Raw genomic sequence first — 6,356 nt, 5'->3', positions numbered from 1 at the left:
CATTTTATGGAGAATCTGTTTTACTCCTGAAATACATCACTCACGTCTATTCTGTTATCCTTTACAATAAGATATGAGCCTTAAGAGCCAGCAGTGCAAATGTTCTCTTTTTTTTTTTATAGGTGACTGTTTGTTGATGCGTTTCGTAATACAGTATGTTCCATTTATTTTAAAGGGCTTTGTAACTTTTCTAAGAAAACTGCTGCACAAATATAGCTATTATTGTTGTTTATCAGCCCTCTGGTTTTCATTTCATGTAGGAATCGTCTTGAAAATGCATTCAGTAGCCTGTTAGGATTTCTATAGGCTGCAATCACATGCCTCCTCCTCTTGATTAAATTACTATCTAATGTCCATAATCTGATGTCTAAGAGGGAGAGATGGCCTAAAGGTTAGAGAAGTGAGCTTGTGACCGGAAGGTCGTCGGTTCAATCCCCCGGACCGGCAGGATAAATCTGGGTGGGAAAGTGAAAAGCAGCGCTTGCCCCTCCCTCATACTGAGGTGCCTTTGAGCAAGGCCCTTAACCCCAACCGCTCCAGTGGAGCTGCTCAGTGGCCAGCAGATCAGACTGTGGTTGTACTGGTCAGCTTCCAGGTGTGAATGTGATCAGGGCGTTCCTGAAAAAGAGAGCATTGCTCTCAGTGAAACTCCCCCTGAATAAATAAAGGTGAAAAAAAAGATGTTGGAAAATGTTCATTGCTGGGGCAAAATGTTGTATGATACAGTACATATCAGGTTTGACTGAGATGAGTTTTTGAAGATATTTATATATTTGAATATATACAGATATTTTTGCATTGAAGCTGCCAATAGCTGATATTTTTTCCTAATATTCAATATTATATTTTTTCCCATTTTCATGCCAAAAAATCACAAATATTTATAATTTCCCCCTTGAATTTTACTCTTAGGAAGATAGGGAAAACCTTTGAAATAGCATTTTAGACCATGTGACACTAAAACTTCCTCCCCACTAAGCCCTGACATCCACAAGAGGGCAGAACGGAAGAGAGAAATAAGCAGGAGGTTCAGCAGCAGGATTCACTCATTGACAGTTTAGACCTTTCAGGAAATGAATGCATTTCCTTACTTTAGTGAGTCAGCTGTGTGAACATAGTAAGAGATGATAGTGGTGGTGAAAGTTTCAAAATACAGACTGACCAAAACACATCAAATATGCTGTATCAGGCACTAGACACAGTGAGTTGTATCATGTTGTTGTTGCAATGCAGAAGTCCTTCTACCCAATGAAATATGGTCACCGAATTCCCCACCACACTCAATGCTAATGTCAGAATCAATAGCACAAGAGGAAATTCCACTGGGTTTAACATTATTATGTACACATGAGGTCCGCCCACTTCACACTGCTGTATTGATTGAATTGATGTTCAAGTCTTGTTCACAAGAGGAGGCCAGACAGCATCAATATCAAATGTGCAATATCACCCTGTCAAACAAGTCACATGTGAAAACCCACATGTGAATTCAGGGCATATGTGAAAATTTCAAGTCATATGTGGTATTCACAAGCGCTTTTTTTCGCATGTGATTTTTTTCGTAAGTGGCATCTGAATGTTAAAGTGAATTGTTGTTTCCTATTTAGATCTATACACAAAACTGAAAAACATGGCAATTTCAAAGCAACTTGAATTCTTTGATAATGCATGATAAAACAGTAGGCAGAGGTGATTAACCGGGGCAGTAGTGCAGCAAGTGACAAGCTTAATACTGGCACCATAAATCACTGGTATGTTTTATCTTTTCCGCATTTCACAGCAATCATAAATCAATGCTGCTTGGGCCTGAAGTTCAAAACCGGCGATAATATCACAGCAAGAAGCAGTATGACTCAGTTTGTCTTGAATATGGCATACTGTGTGTGTGTGTGTGTGTGTGTGTGTGTGTGTGTGTGTGTGTGTGTGTGTGTGTGTTTTGACCCCTTTGGTCAGTATGTCTGAGTTGTTGGACTTGCCCTCAAGACTTTGAAAGCCATGGAGTTTGGCTTTATCAGGGTCATTTTAGTACACTAGCCTATTAATAAGCTACTAATCGATATGGACAAATTGTATAAGGAAGGAGCTAGCAGAGGGCAACTACTGACTAATCATAAACAGACTAATCATTAGCTGTTTAAATTACAAACATGTCTCGCTGTCTGACTTTGACCTCGTTCCCCATGTTCCCTTTCTGCAACCCTGCCTCATTCTAACTGTCTGTAAAGGATTTCAAACAAAACTCAACTCCCAATCAGCTACATTTTTTGAGTTATCAGTTATGAGTTCATTGATTATCAAAGAGTCCCACAGTCAAGATCGCACAGTAATTGTTTTCAGACAACATGAACATAAACAACGAAGCCTCAAAATACTTTCAAAGCTTGTCTTTGCTGCCACATGTTACCAGTCATTGCATCACCAGCTCAGTCAGACAAACTGGGACTGAAAAAAAAACAGAGTCCTGAATCCAGAGAAGTAAACAAAGCCAGCGGTGAGGAGAAACTGGTGTCACTGTTATCATCCAGTTCCACATCGGGAATTTTAACAGGATAAACAGCTTCAGCTTTAGCCGAGGGCAGATTCATGATGCAAGAGACCCTGATGTGGTTTTTATATTAATGCTTCTACGCCCAATATTTTCTTTGCGGGGTAGTGAGACAACATATGGCACATGGGGAATGAGGAGAGCTTAGACAGATGGGCAGCGAGTCTATATGATGTGTTATTGCCTGTAAGGATGCATCCTGGAGGATATTGGACTTTACAGCTTTGATGTATGGGAAATATACAGCGTTAACAGTGTACAGTTCTGAAGTTATGGGCATTATGGAGTTTACAAGACCATTTGTGGAAGAGAGAGATGTATTTGTTCATGAGTACCACCCAGTCTGCAGGCGTCCGTGTGTGTGTGTGTGTGTGTGTGTGTGTGTGTGCGTGTATAGATGTGTGTGTGAGAGTGAGAGATGAGTGTTGGGTTGCTGAGAAATGGATTGTGTGGATTTTGTGTCACTTTGTCATGGCAGATTATTTAGGATACTGCCGTTACATCACACAAAGGTTAAACAAAGAGCTACAGTTTGATGGGCATTGTAGTCTTTAGAAATAATAATAATAATAATAAAAATAATAATAATAGGCTAATGATATGAATAATAATCATCATCATCATAAAAACTTTATTTATATAGCATTTATCAAAACAGAGTTACAGTGTATAAAAACTGAATAAAAGAAAAGTATGTAATCGTAGGAAAAGGATACATGACAAAGTAAAATAAACAATACAAGTACATTCCCAGAAAAATAAGTTAAGTAAAAGCAAGTCTAAAAAGTGAATAAAGAGAGTATATACAGTATAATAGTAGAGTATGATAAGAGTTAATAAAAATCTGTCAATAATACATTAGGCAAGAATAAATAAGGATGAAGAATTAAGAATCTTAGAGTTGTTACAGAAAGCAAGCTTATAAAAAGACTATATCTGAGTGTGTGTGTGTGTGTGTGTGTGTGTGTACATGCGTGCCTGTGTGTGTGGGTGCTTTGCAAGAGTAGGTGAAGACTTCCATCAAAATCACCCTAACCCTCCTTATCTATGTTTCTGCCCAGTGGAAAGTGTTCAGTGGGACCCGTTTTCTCAGAATAACAATAACAAACACTGCTAACAGCGTCACATCTTACTGCTCAGCTGTGATTAAATAGCTGTGATGAGACAATAAAACACAGAGTCTTGTTCCTTCTGACACATTACTGTTTCCTCCCCCCTGATAATAACCCAGGGTGTGCTGAGACGGAAGGCCTCTTAGCGTGAAGCTGTAACGGGACTAAATGACTGGATGTCCTAAGCCAACCGTGCTATTATAGTGTCAGATGTGTGTGTTTGTTTAAGGTGTTTATGACCCTACATGATGGCAGCCGGGCAGGAAGCTGAAGGCTGCAGATCCTCTGAAGCCAGAGGCATAGAGAAAAATAAAGGTACTGAAAATGGTTCCATTTCTGCACTCCTTTGCTTAGACACCTTCATTGTGTTTTTTTTTTAATCTGCCCTTCTATAGCTTCATTTGCAATTGCACAATATATTTGGGTTTGGGTTTGGTTGTTTTCCACATTCATGAGATCACTCACCATCTAATAATTAATAATTAAGAAGATTTTAAAAGGTTCTTGAAAGTTAACGTTTCCAGTTCACACCTTTACTTTTAAATCAGGATTAAGTCAGGATTATGTCAGGATTAAGTCAGGATGCGCTGTGTGTGAACGAACCAAAAATATTTTTTTTGTTTGTTTTATGTGGTGGTATCAGAGTGTCATATTGTAATAGTGAGTTTTGGTGTTAATTATAGGTTTATTACAGGACACAAAACAGCAGTCAGGATGATGGACATCAGCTTCTTTTTAGTTTTTTTTTAGTAAGGAACAAAACAGGGTTGAACGCTACCACCATGCATCTTTTTTCCTCCCTACTTTTCTCCCTCCCTCCCCATTTGAGGAGATTAAAAAGTTTTTGTAACAAATCTGTGACCTTATACCAAAAGTAAACTAAACATTCACATAAAACAAGCATCCTTCAAATATAAATGTCATGGATCTAAATCTCATTTTACAATATGTGATGTTTAAACATAGCCTATTGACAAGAAATTTTCAGATGTTGATGATCTTTTACCCGCACACTCACAGTGAACCTGCATTAGGCAACACCTGAACACGTTATTTTTTTTCAGATTTTTTTTTTTCTGTTTTTCCTCTGATTAATAGCGAAGCAAAGAGCATATTAGTATAAGAATGATAATGGAGCAATAAAAGTGATTCAAGTGGGGAGGGATTGATAGTGAAACAATCAATAGACCGATCAAAAAAACAATAATGTGTGTGGACAGTGACACGTGTTCTCCTCTTACCATGCAATTAATAAAAAATATTATGAGGTTAAAGTACAGACTATTTTGATTTGAGGGTATTTTGAGCCAGCGGATGAGCAATTAAAGAACTACATTTCAAGATGTCAGTAGTAAATAATAATACAATAATAATAATAAATAGTATAATATAATAAGTGGAAAAAATAATTTTTGTGGCCTTCTTGCATCCAAATGAATAAGAATACAAATCCAAGCTCAGTTTACACACTTGCCTTCTGCCCATAACCAGTTGTGTCTGTTTGCAAACTACACATTTGATTTAGGATAGTAATGCATTATGATGAGAAATAAAGCTGTATTTCACAAAATGAGGCTGGTCTATGCTGGTTTATGAGTGGTCTGGCTCAGACTTTTACAGGCTTAATCCACCCTGCTTTTATAACAGACAATATTTATCAGCTCCACACAAAGCCTTCACTTTTATGGCCTGTTGTGACCTTCGCCCCTCTTGCCATGAAAGCTTTCCCCCCCGCTTGCTCCGAACATGAAGTCTTCGGGACATACTGGAGTGTGTAAAAAGACATAATCTTACTTGTATTGATTCCTTTGTCTCCATGTATGTTGTTAATGATTCCTTGCCAGCTGTATCTATATGGTTTGTGCCTCAGTCAGTCAGCTGGTTGGCATTCCTTTACCTCAGGATCCATTTTCTGCTTCCAATCTAACAGTCACAACTAGATTTCATCAGCTATTGTCAAATATACATGGAACAATGGTATTGGTGTGTTATGTTCACAATTACTAAATGATAATATCAAGTATAGGCTATCACTTGGACATTGGTTTTTATTCAGTACACAAATCCAAATCTCACTTTTTCAGGATTTTTGGAAATCAGTTTGGAACCGTTGCTGTTACTAATATGAGATATAATATGGAAGCAGGCCTAACCTGCATGTTTATAAACAGAATGAGTTATGATCTCTGAATTTCTAACTGAGGCGTCAGTCTTGATGGAGTGTGGGAGTCTCTTTCCTCCCCTCCCTCTCTTTAACTGGCGCACCGACTGTCACTTGGCAGTTGTTCATTAACGCGTGGAGGACAGGTGGACGAGCTCACACCCAGCAGCACACACACCGATCCCAGGCTTTCTCCACAGGACCAGCTTGGATGAAGTCTGCTTTTGTTGGATTCGATCCACGTTTTCTTTCGTCTACCGAGGTGGATTGGCTCAAGCTTTTGAAAAAGTTTATTTCCTCCACCTGTCTGGGCTTTGGGGAGTGAAGACAGAGACACAGTGGCTTCTGCTTACTCACTGAAGAGTCCTGTTCACTTCTGTTTTTATGGAAAGGCCTCGCTGGATATGATCTGCTCTGGTGAACAAATGTGAAAACCTGGATTCAGCCTTCTCTCTATTTGAAATTTTTTTTTTTTGACATGTAGACATTGTGGAAACATAGAGACTTTTTGGGGAAAACAACTATCTGAACGGTCACG

This window comes from Centroberyx affinis, unplaced genomic scaffold (genome assembly GCF_046629955.1).
Source record: "Centroberyx affinis isolate AG114_WGS23_722 - 3 ecotype Tasmania unplaced genomic scaffold, CSIRO-AGI_Caff_v1 ptg000937l_1, whole genome shotgun sequence".
Classification (NCBI taxonomy): domain Eukaryota; kingdom Metazoa; phylum Chordata; class Actinopteri; order Beryciformes; family Berycidae; genus Centroberyx; species Centroberyx affinis.
The sequence above is the reverse complement of the archived record's forward strand: the minus strand, read 5'-3'. Positions refer to the sequence as shown.